This window comes from Dunckerocampus dactyliophorus, chromosome 1 (genome assembly GCF_027744805.1).
Source record: "Dunckerocampus dactyliophorus isolate RoL2022-P2 chromosome 1, RoL_Ddac_1.1, whole genome shotgun sequence".
NCBI lineage: Eukaryota > Metazoa > Chordata > Actinopteri > Syngnathiformes > Syngnathidae > Dunckerocampus > Dunckerocampus dactyliophorus.
This window is the reverse complement of record NC_072819.1, coordinates 22,330,819-22,344,230: the sequence shown is the minus strand read 5'-3', so window position 1 is coordinate 22,344,230 and position 13,412 is coordinate 22,330,819.

Below are 13,412 nucleotides of genomic sequence, written 5' to 3'. Positions count from 1 at the left end.
TACTCTATCCAGCTCCTGCCGGTGGATCGCAAGGAGTTCCCAGGCCAGTTGAAAGACATAGTCTCTCCAACGTGTCCTGGTCTTCCGAGGCCTCCTACCGGTCGTACGTGCCCTGAACACCTCCCCAGGGATGCGTCTGGGAGACATCCTGACCAGATGCCCGAGCCACCTCATCTGGCTCCTCTCAATACGGAGGAGCAGCGGTTCTACTCTGAATTTCTCTTGGATGGCAGTGCTTCCACCAGTCATACAGGGTGCGAACTGTCTGAATGAAGTGGTCTGCTACCCCATACTGTGGAATGAATTCATTGGATTTAAATGATTTCTTTTGGACAAAAATTGCTTTGGTTTTCGTACATTTTAGTTTTCGTCTGACCTTTAGGAAAGGAATAATGACAGAAACAGAGGTTCCACTGTATATTTGCAAGAAAAAACGGCCATAAAAATGGCCCCCGGGCCGCACTTTGAACATCCCTGCTGCTTTACGTGGATTCTGAATAAAGAATGCCCGTTTAAGTTTCAAGATTATCTGTCCTGAAGTTGGTGTAATTTCCTGAACTTCTGTAAAGCCCTCAAAGAGGGAAGCTCACGGCTTCCCCTCTGGAGATAAAACCAATCAAAACGCTCCTTAAATCCATCGCTATCCTCACATTCTCTGGCAAATCCTCATCCCGCTAAGGATGGGAAGAGAAAGTTGGAGAAAGCATCTTTAAACTTTACTCTGGCTGCGTACAGCTTAAACACGTCGCTCACGAAAACAGCTCAGAGAGCCTTTGTGTCTCGGAGTGAAAGCTGCTCATCTTTGCCAGAGAAGAAGACCTCTTTTGAGTTTGTGGTCCTCCCAGCAGGTCTTACATGGCGCTTCTATGCAGGGAGGCTTATAGGAAGCAGCGCCCGCAGCCTTTAGCCCCTTTTTTATCCCCAATAAAAAGCAGAATGTGCAAAGTCAACGTAGATGCTGAAGCCCTCTGAGTGAACTCTCATCCTCCTCCTTGTCTTCTCACAAGTGGCTCAGCTGATTTACAGAGTGTGACCAGCAGGCTGGAACACGTCTAAGGCTTGTCAGGCTGGCCCAGGGTGAAACAACAACAAAAAAAGCAGCTGACAAATGAAAAGCATGAATGTTTTTACTGTTCTTTCAGGGCTTCGAGCGCATTGTCGTCCATCAACTGTTGGATCTTCCCGCCTCTTCAGTTTCTTACAGAGATTTGCGACATGCACGTTGTTTTGCGGCCAACTGAACCTTTTGCCGTGCAAGCTGAAAGTCCTCAACAAGTCCACTCCACAAAGCTCACTCGCTGGCATCAACATAAGGTACACCTGCACCCTGTATGAGAGCAATACGGGAGATGTCAAGGACGATAATGACAACAGAAGACGAATAGGACACGCGTGGCGCTAAGGCCTCACGATCCATTTGTGCTAGAGCAGGGGTCTCAAACTCAATTTCACTTGGGGCCAGTGGAGGTAGAGTCTGGGTGAGGCTGGGCCGCATCAATTATTGGGAGTAGGGATGGGAATCTCAGGGTACCTCACGATACGATACAATTCACCATAGATCCATGTGATAACACCAGTGTTAGTTCAGTGTTGGTGTTTACTTGCCCCTGTAAGTATGTAAGTAACACTGAGCTTGCCCGGATGTTGCGGGCTGCAGTTACACTACTCTTTGATGTCCAGTCGCGGATCGCAAGATACGATTTGGTGGCCCGCAAATGGTCCGCGGGCCGAAAGTTTGAAACCCCTGCGCAAGAGGGTGCATGCTCGGCAAATGCGCAAAGGATGCAAATCACTGCCATGACGTGTGCATGGAAGATCAAGTTTGCCCAAGCCTAAAATGAAAAAATCAAAGATGGCGCCCTCCGTGGCAGACGTCTCTGTGACACTCTCCCGTGTTTTTCTATTTTTTGCTATTTTATTGTTCATTTTGGACATTCAACACACTCACGCAGTACATTACAACAGAGAGACACTTTTGAACATCGGCAGGGTTCACCATGAACCTTCATTTAGCCTCTCAGACTTTGCCTTTCTTCTGCGCCGGGAGAACGCAGCAGCCTGCGGACCTGGTGAGCTGAATACCCGGCGAGCAAAGCATCCGAGGCGTAAACGAGGCAAGCGAGCCGGCCTGCATGCTAGGCTAAAAGCTAGAGCGACGAGGCCACCGCTACCAAGCCTGCTGCTAGCCAACGTCCGCTCTCTTGAAAACAAGATGGACGAACTACGAGCAAGGATTACAGCTCAACGTGAGATCAGGGAATGCTGTGTCCTCACCTTCACAGAAACCTGGCTGACGGAGGATATACCGGACTCGGCGATCCAGTTGGAATCATTTGCTGCTTACCGGGGAGATCGGACTTTAGCGTCTGGTAAACACAGAGGTGGCGGCGTCTGTGTTTACGTAAACAAACGGTGGTGCACAGACGTACAGACGATGGAAAAGCACTGCTCGCAGGACATTGAGCTGCTGATGGTGAAATGCAGACCTTTTTATTTGCCTCGTGAGTTTAGCGCTGTGTATTTAACTGCTGTTTACATCCCACCACGAGCTAACACTGCTAATGCACTAGGCCTCCTGCATGACATCATTGATAAACACGAGACCAAACACCCAGACGCTGTATTTATTATATCTGGCGATTTCAACCACTGTAACCTCAGGACTGTCCTCCCCAAATATTACCAGCATGTGAGCTTTCCCACAAGGGAAAATAACATCCTGGACCAAGTCTACAGCAACATGAAAGGTGCTTTGAAGGCTGTTCCAAGACCCCACTTTGGAAAGGCTGACCACATCTCTATATTCCTTTATCCAACATACAGACAACTTCTTAAAAAAGCTCCCCCTGTACGTACAGCAGTTAAAGTATGGAATGAAGAAACTGATCAAGTACTTCAGGACTGCTTTGGCTGCACAAACTGGGATGTGTTTAAAACTGCAGCGGGGAGGGAAGATTGTACTGTTGATTTGGATGAATATGCTTCTGCTGTTACTGGCTACATTAGCACATGCATAGAGACTGTCACCACCACCAAGTATTACAGAAAATACCCTAACCAAAAACAGTGGATGAACTGTGATGTAAGGGCTAAGCTACGTGCTCGTTCGACTGCATTTGTCATGGGCACCGCTGATGACTACAAAAAGGCCAGATATGACCTGAGGAGGTCCATACGGGAGGCCAAGAGGCAGTACAGACAGAAGCTGGAGGGCTACTATTCCACCTCAGACCCTCGGCGCATGTGGGCGGGGCTCCAGCACATCACAGACTATCGACAGCAGAGTAGCGTAGCCACGTCCAGCCAAACCACACTTCCTGATGAGTTGAATGAGTTCTATGCCCGCTTTGATACCCAAACTCCTGATGAGCAGAGAGGGTGGCTGAACCTGGGGAGCACACAGGACTCACCTCTCATGGTGACATCAGCTGATGTGCGCAGGGTTCTAAACAAAACAAACCCACGAAAAGCAGCAGGGCCAGACAACATCTCAGGACGTGCACTTCGGGTTTGCTCATCAGAGCTAGCTGATGTGCTTGCTGACATATTTAACCTGTCGCTTGCACAAGCATCTGTACCGACCTGCTTTAAGTCCACCACCATAGTGCCCGTACCCAAGAAGAGCAACGTGACCTGCTTGAATGACTATCGCCCTATAGCACTCACTCCTATTGTTATGAAGTGCTTTGAAAGATTAGTCATGACCCACATCAAAAAGAGCATCCCGGCGGCAACCGTGGACCCTCTACAGTTTGCATATCGCCAGAACCGGTCCACGGATGATGCAGTCAACACTGCCATCCACACAGCCCTTTCTCACCTACAGGGCCAGGACACATACGTCAGAATGCTATTTATAGACTATAGCTCTGCATTCTATACAGTCAGCCCCCACAAACTCACAGATAAGCTCCTCACACTTGGCCTGTCTCCCTCCCTCTGTAACTGGGTGTTTAACTTTCTCACAGGCAGGCCCCAGTCAGTCAGAGTCCACAACCGCACATCCAGCTCAAGAATTGTGAGCACTGGGACCCCACAGGGGTGTGTGCTGAGTCCACTCCTCTACACGCTCTTCACCTACGATTGCGTGGCCTCCCAGAACAACACCAGCATCATTAAATTTGCAGATGACACTACAGTCATCGGACTGATCACTGGTGGTGTTGAAACATCATACAGAAGAGAGGTGGCGGACCTCATAGCTTGGTGTCGTGATAACAATCTCCTTCTCAATACAGATAAGACTAAAGAGATGATCATCGACCCAAGAACAAGGGAAAAGGAGCCGCATAGACCCCTGTTTATTGATGAGACTGAGGTGGAGAGGGTGAAAACCTTCAAGTTCCTTGGCACACACATCAGCGAGGACCTCACCTGGTCTCACAACACCCAACAAATTCTGAAGAAGTCCCAAAGGAGACTGTACTTCCTGAGAAGACTGAGGAAATTTGGCATGTCCACCACAATCCTGAGTTGCTTCTACAGATGCACTATCGAAAGTGTCCTTACCGCCTCCATCACTGTTTGGTACGGTAACTGTACAACACGTGATAGGAAGGCACTCCAGCGGGTGATCAAGACCTCACAGAACATTGTTGGGGCAGCCCTCCCCACACTGCAAGACATTTATAAATCTAGAGTCCTACGCAGAACACACAACCTCATCAAGGACAGCACACATCCACAACACTCACTATTCACACTCCTACCGTCAGGCAGACGCTACAGGAGTTTGAAGTCCAGGACCACAAGGCTGGCAAACAGTTTTTACCCACAGGCCATCAGGCTCCTCAACGAAGCACTCGCACACGCCGCACGCAACACACGCACACACTCATAGCACTTTATTTATTTATTTATTTGTATTATTTACTTGTATTAATGTCTCGTCTGTTGTTGTTGCTTAATTTATTGGTATATATGTTTATGTGTTTATGTTTCTTATGTTCTTATTCTTTCATTTGTTTTCTTTCTTTTCTTGGGAGAATGAACAGAATAAGATTTTCATTGCATGGTATAACTGCTGTTTTACCATGCACATGACAATAAAAACTCTCTTGAATCTCTTGAATCTTGAAAATCTTGCTAAAATGCTCAAGCCTAAACACTTTGGTTGTACTTCACCTGCAACAAGTACCTGAAGGTGATATTGTGCAGATAATAAATAACTTTATTGTGTAGCAATGGTCAATTTCTGCTCCAGTTGTGTGGAATGTAAGCACTGAAACAGTGGAATGTATGTACTGTATGTATACACTCCTGATCAGAATTTCAGGACTAGTTGAAAAATTGCAAGAATTTACTTTTTGCATTGTAGGATTTTAAGGAGGTTCTAAGTAGAGCAAAATGTAAAATGCAAAAAGAAAACATGGAAGTTAATCAGCTGATCAAAAGTTTAAGACCATAGCTCAAAAAACCCACAAACCCTCCTAAAATAGAAATAACATGTTCAAAAAAGGACTCAGTAATGAGTAGCTGTGCCATTCTTCTTAATCACCTGAAAAATTGGTTTGGACATGCTTGATGCCTGTGTTTGCAGGAGGCTAGTGGGAATGTTGCTCCAGGTGGTGAAGATGGCTTCACAGAGGGCATCCACTGTCTGGAACTGGACGCAGGATGGTTCAAAAGAGTGAGGTTCTTCCTTTGAAAGAAGTCCTTTGTCGGACAGGCATTGTGAACTGCAACGCTGTCCTGTTGAAAAAGACAGTCATTACCACACAGATGAGGGACTTCAATCATGTGGGATGCCCCGTGCAACATCTTCGCATGCCTTTTGACGCCCCTGCACATCCTGATGCTCCATTTTCCCATTGGAGGAAAAAACAGATCATGACGGTGCCCCCTCCACTGTGCCGTGTGGAAAACATCTCAGGTGGGATCTCCTTGTCATGGCAGCAATGTTAGAAACCATCGGGGCCGTCAAGGTTCCATTTTTACTCATCAGAGAATAAAACTTCCTTCCACCTTTCAATGTCACATGTTAAGTGCTCTCGTGTAAATTCCAAACGGGCAATTTTGTGGCATTGAAGGAGACGAGGACTTTGAAGACATTTTTTGTTCTTAAAACTGTTCTCTCGCAGATGCTGTTCGATAGTTATCAAAGGTATCAAAACCAGTAACCCCCTTCATTTGGGCCGAGGATCATCCCGTGTCTTGACAGACAGCCAATCAGATCCTGCGGCTTGACATTTTTTAGGTCTATCACTTGACTTTTTTGTTTCATAAACCCCAGGATCTTTGAAGAAGTTTCAAATGACTGTCTTACTGCGTCCAACCTCAGCAGCAATGGCGTGCTGCGAGAGGCCTTGCTTATGCAGCTCAACTATCCAACCGCGTTCAAAGAGTGAAAGCTTTTTTGCATTTGCCATCAAGAGATCATGACAGTGTGAATACCTGACAGAAAATGACATTAAATCCACATTTTTTAGAAGGTTTTGGCTTTTAGAGGCTGTGGTCTTAAACTTTCGATCAGCTGATGAACAGCCTGTTTCACTTTAATGCTTGTTTGCAATAAACTGCTTACTCAAAGCATTTTTTGTCTCACTCCCATCTCTTCTTTTTGCATTTTGAAGCTCTACTTAGAACCCTCCTAACATCCATCAGTACAAAATGTAAATTCTACAAATTTTTCAACTCCTCTTAATATTTTGATCAGGAGTGTACATAACGGCATAATATCTAAACGATACGGAACGCTAGTTTGGCATCAGGTTCAAATGTTAAGTGACTGTCGTCTGTCAGCTTAGACAAGGTCCCGATGTTTACAAGACTGATAATGTCTCGTTTCCCCCAGGCTTGGTACCGGCTGGTCCGCATGAGGATGTGGACGCTGTCGTGCATCTGCTTCATGTTTGACAAAACCACACTGATGCTCTTCACAGTCACGTCAGAGCCAATAGCCATTCGAAAAAGAACAACTCCAAACCGTAAGTGTTCTTTTCTGCTTTTGCTTAAGCAAGCGCAATAAATATTTCCCCCCTTTGGGGCAGAAGGGGGCAGCTGTGAAGCAAACATGCGAGTGTGTCAGTGAGGTTTGGGTGGAAAAACACAACGCACTGTGGCAATATTTCTCTTTTTCAGTTACTAAGACCTTCAAGTCGGATTTCATGTTTCATGTCAGCACATTTTTACATCGGTGATTACTATCTGGCATCAGGTTACTGTTGTGCTTTATTTTCTGTCCCCTAAGCCGCTCTCGCCCTCTTAAGCATTGTATACTCTGACCTCTGACATTTCCCCCGCATCATGCAGACCCCTGGAGAGAAGATCAGTCAGTGCAGACCTTCAAGCAAAGTAAACGTAGCTGCGTGAATTTTATCTCTGACTGATTAGTTGCCACAAATCATTTCACTCGATCCAACTCTGAGATCCAGCGGTAGTCGGCTGGGATGCTCGCATCCTCCCTCACATAAGAGCAAACAAGTAAATCAGCAGAGGCACAGATTGTACTTCTCACCACAAACAGGCTCAAAGTGGAGAGCGGTGGTTAGATTAGCGACATCTGAGAAGGTTTATTCATTAAAAGGAGCTGCAGGGAAAACCGAGCGCGGTAATAAGAACTGTCACCTCAGACACCATCAGTCTGCACTCCAGTCCGGTCTGCCTGATTCACGGCCCCTCAGTGGCTGCTTTGTGCCCCATGGGAGGAATGAAATGGACGGGAAGAGGAGGGCTCTCTTTGTCAAACACCTTTGACAAAATGACTTCCCCATGATTGTAAACGTCTTAGTGCTGCAGCAGACTCAATAAAGGTGGAATTAAAGTGGCTTACGTGTAATTCAGCACATGTGGCTAAACATGGATCAGAAATGTGGTAGATGATCTAAAGGCGCTGTTTCTGGAAGTGCAATGCAGAGATGACTAGGGCGCTCTGAGCGAGCCAGGTTGCTCAATCTGGGGTCTTTGCGTTGGCCGCAGAGCGTGGCGATCCAACGCGGGGAGAGGCGGTAACAACATTCCCAGATGGATGTCATTGACTCGACACGCTGACGCATGCATTCAAACGACTCCTGGGTCCACTCCAGCGCCTTTCGTCCCCGTGAAAGTTTAATGGGACACGGGATTGTGGTGTTGACTCAGTGGTTCTCCGCGTGGTAAGCCTTCATTATTGTTGGGCCTTTTGTGCGGCCGCCGCAGCAATTGGATCACTTCGCGTTGGGACTAGAGGAGACATCAAGTTGTCTTTGATAGTTGTCGCCTCCACCGCATGGCCTGGCTCTAATAGTTAAATAAATGCCGGCGTCAAGACTCTTAAGAAGAAGACGTGTTTGTCCTCCAGGAATGTTTGCTCGCTACCAAACCATCCAGACAAAATAAACACAAAAGTTGCCAAGAGTGGTTCTTTTGGCTTCATGGTTGATTGAGGAGAAGAGACGTTTCACAATGGACAATAAAACCGTGGATCTAGCCAGGAAAAGATCGCCTTCTTCATCTTCCAATGAAAGTACTTTAATGGGGTGGCAGCAGAACATCAAAAATGCTGGGACTGCAGCAGTAAACAAAGGACAACAATGGAAGACCTTTTTTTTCTTTGCATTCTGGAAGTGACCAATCAGAGTGCTGCACTGTGTACCTAGCTGCGCATGCACTTTAAAATGTTGCTGTTCAGCTAGGGTGTGAAAGCATGCATGTTACACTGGTTGTACTGCTGTTTACAATCAACTCATCAGTGCCTTTTCATGCTGACTGAGCACTTTGTTTCAGTAATGCCTCGGTTAGTGTACGCCCCGGTTAGCGTGTTTTTTGGTTAACGTCAAAAAATATACAGCCAAATTTTGCCTCGGTTTGTGGACATTTTCTGTGTACAATATGGCGCATGTGTTATTAATACACTGTTCTTAATGTATTTTTATCATAAAATGTCCTAGTTGTGTTGTATTGTACTTTATTTATCCCACAGCAGGGAAATTCACTTGTTCCAGCAGCAAGCATCCTACGATCTGTAACTGCCGTAAAATAGGGTGACTGATGACGCAATTTGTACATGCGTGGTACAAATCGAGGTGCCTGACACGTGAGTGCCGGAAAATAGATCGACAAGCTACCGACCGCATGTAGACGCGTTTTGCACATGCTCAGAACAGATCGTGTTTTCGCTAAGACCCCGCTTTTCTCCAGTAAGCAGTGAAAGTAGAATGCAAAAATACCACAGAAGAAAAAGATAAACGCTATTGCTGGTTAGCAGACTATTGCATCTGTATTTTCTGGTTCCACTACTACAAGTATTGAGCATCCTAGTGACTACCTCAACATCGCCTGTATATTGCATTGTATCTGTCAACTTTTCACATTTGGAAACGTATTAATTTCAGATACATTTTGAACATACATGAATATATGTGCGAATTGTAACCATATTGTACTATATATGTGGCTCACTACATTGAAAACCTGTCAACATCACTGCCTTCTGGAACGAATTATTTCGATATAAAGTTGGCCCTGACCAGATTGTGCTTCAAATTTTACGGCTTCACTCTATCATGGTGTTAATTAATAAACCACTGCTGTTTCGTAGTTGGCAATAGCCTATTATTTGTCAAAAAATATGCATGTTTATGCAAATTTTACATTGTAAACAACAACAACAAGGAGCTCTCCCAATGCTAACATATGACTGATTTTATATTGTGTCTTATTTTCTATTATTATTATTACTATTATTATTATTATTATTATTACTACTATAATACTATAATACTAGAATGTAAAAGTGACTACAGTCGTCTCTTTATCCCGATTAATTGGTTCCAGACTCCACTGTGATAAGTGAATTTCCGCAAAGTAGGATTCAATATTAATAAATTGAATAGTTTCGTAGTTATGGCATGGAAAACCTGTTTACGATCTTCTAAATATGGGTTTTAACATTGTTAGAGCCCTCTAGACATGAAATAACACCCATTTAGTCACCTTTAGATTTGTATTAATCAATATTTATATTTATTTCAATAGTATATTTCAGGAGCATCACAAGATCTTGTGGGATTAAGACGTGACAAGATTTCTCGTTCAGAAAAAAATGTCTCGTGGGCACTAGGCCATATTGACTAGACGGCCGCGAGATGCATTCACGGACACTTCGAGCATCACAGCGTCTTTATTTTCCGTGTATGTGTGATCTAAATAAACAAAAATACAACAATAAGTGGATATTCTTATCACTCATTTTGTAACTCTTAATGAACTCTTAAAATTATTCTTCTGCCTTGTATTTGTATTTGAGTTCATTTAGCCATGTTTTTTTTCCTTTCCACTTTCTCACGCACTCCAAAACATTATCAAAGTTAAAAAAAGAACTTCTTGACACTCATGACATAACAACCTCACACATGATATAACAGCATCTCTCCAGTTATGGCCGGCTTCCGATTAACGCCCCATCCTCTTTGTTGTTTAGGTAAATAAACGCCACAGCTATTGATTTGATTTGATACTTATCTGAACATTTCATTTCACTTTAGTATCCATCACATATCGCATTTCCACATGTTCAAAAGGAGTAGGAAGAAGCAGTGCTTATTCAGTCCTACCCCCTCTTTGTTTCACATGAGTTGCTAATGCATTTGTTCATCTGCATGGACAAATTGCTGCAAATTGCATAAAGTGGTTCAGGACTCTTCTTCCTTATACTTTCTAAACATCAACCGCTTGTACCGTTTCTTGAAATGGATCCTTTTTGGTGCATTGTTTGAATTCTTTCCTCAATCCGTTCCATAATTTCATTCCACATACTGATATGTTGAAGGTTTTTAGCGTTGTTCTCGCATAGGTGTTTTAAGTTTATTTTTTTCCGCAGGTCATATTTCTCGTATTTTGATAAGAATTTCAGTTATTTCAATTGGTGCCATGGTAGTTGAAATGCTAGCTCTGTATTCGTATTGGCTGTCCGTGATTAACTAATTCTTATTTCTGAATTAATCTAATCTGTTGCTGAATAGCTTTTCCATGATTTAAGAACATTGTGGCAATAAAGAAACTGATTTGTTAGTGAATTGACTTTTGTCTCCAGTTTTGAAAACTGGTACTGCTTTAGCTATTTTCATTCTATTTGGAAATATACCAGTCTGAAATGACAAGTTACTGATGTACGTCAGTGTTTCTGCAATCCGCAGTTGTTAATTACCTTTTTTATTGTTCCCATGTCGATTCCATTGCAGCCAGTTGATGTTTTTAATTTATTTTTATTGATGATATTGATTATTTCTTTTTATGTCACACCAGTGAGGAACACGGAGTTAGGATTCCTGTCTATCCTTTCATCCCCTTGTTCTGTTGACAAGTCATTTGGGATCCCTTCTTCCAAGTTTGGTCCGATATTTAGTATTTAGTATTTATTGAACATTTTAACTACCAGGATTTTTTTTTAAATATTTAAATTTACTGTCTGTAATAATGTCAACATTAGGGTCGTTTTCACAGGCTTGAACAACAAATGCATTAATTCAAACTTGAAATGCCTTTCTCTCAGCCTTTACTTCCACTCCTTATCTGACAAGTGTCAACAGGACAGACATGTTTTTCAAAGTAAAGTGTAGTGAAACGTTTTTATGATATTTGATAGAGATTTTATGTCAAATTAATTGTGGTCAATATGTAAATAATAGGCTATACATGTATCTACATAACACAGGGGCGCTCATACAGTACTTTTTCAGCCTGTGGGCTACTTTGTCCCAAAGATCTACCGCCCACTAACATAGAGAATATATGATATTTTTGTTTTATTTTATTTACAAATATAAGTGTTTATGTACATTGTACATGTATACTGGGGTCCACACAATCATAATGATCTACCTCTTACTGTAAAACATATAGCATATATAAAATCTAACCGGTAAACTTTGCAACTACTGAACTAAATACTAATGATTAGTATTTCACATTCACAGTTTCAAAGTTTGCAGGTCATCAAAATAGTCAATATTATTCAGTAATTCACAATTCAAATCAATATGGCAGTAAAGGTAATTACACATAATTCCTTAATAGCTGTGTACATCAACTGAGTGATATGTCAGTGAAAATAGCTACGCAGCACTCATCATGTATGAGAGGGATTAATGTCAGGTGACTGATGTCATATGACATCTACGAAGTGACACGCGACCAACATTACCTTTGTGATCGTCGGAATGGGCACCCCTGATATAGCATATCCATGTATGTCCATCCATACACTGTATTACTTAACACTGTTTTCACATGAAAAAAAATAAAAGCCTCATTATGGTGGCGGCCGCACGGTGGTCTAGTGGTTAGAATGTTGGCCACACAGTCACAGTCTGGGTTCGATTCTCCCCTGGGCATTTCTGTGTGGAGTTTGCATGTTCTCCCCGTGTGCGCGTGGGTTTTCTCCGGGTACTCCGGTTTCCTCCCACATTCCAAAAACATGCATGTTAGGTTAATTGGAGACTCTAAATTGTCCATAGGTATGAATGTGAGTGTGAATGGTTGTTTGTCTATATGTGCCCTGTGATTGGCTGCTGACCAGTCCAGGGTGTACCCCGCCTCTCGCCCGAAGTCAGCTGGGATAGGCTCCAGCATACCCGCGACCCTAATGAGGAGAAGCGGTATAGAAAATGGATGGATGGATGCATTATGGTGGCAGCTTTGACTGAGCTGTGACGCCTCGCCATGATCCATTACATGTAGCGGAGCCCCTGCGATTCTATTCTATTATTAGAGCATTTAGGGCCGAGGTTCCAAAAGTGGCGTATGCATAACCTCAGGGGTACACCAATTGTTACAGGAGGAACGTGAATAAAAATGAAAAACAATTCCCGCCAAACACTCACAACGCCTGAGAACGGAGCAGAAAGGAGACAGAGCATGAAGTTGTTCATTGTTCTGTGTGCATCATATGAACAAATAAGTAAGTTTGATGATTATTTTGTGCCTTAAAAGTGTCCCATCTTGAAGTTTACATTCATGTTGGTGTTCCATTCCCCGCACGGTGTCACTATGAGTGGGGATTCCTCCCGAAACTGAGGCTTTATTGATGGATGAATGTATTTTTGTACCTCAGATTCTGCTTTATGATGGTTGTTAAACTTTCCCATTCACTTTGCTATTAAATTAATGTGCAGACTTAAACCACGGCCATCGTGAGTGGACAGAAAAGTGAAGCTCAAATTCAACCCAGTCAAATGGAAGGATGCCGTTGCCGATTAGACTGGAATAAAAGATATGTCGGATGATTATTTATCTATTTATCAGTTTTCATGTGAAACTTTAGCAAAATATGACCATGCAATGACCCGGAATTAGTATAAAATTAATTAACTAATTAATTATGTTAAATATTTCAAATTAATTATTTGCTGAAAGGGTATGCGAGTGTAAAAAGTTTGGGAACCACTGATTTAAGGTATTCTCGTTCAAGCAATCAAAGGACAGCAGTGTTTTTG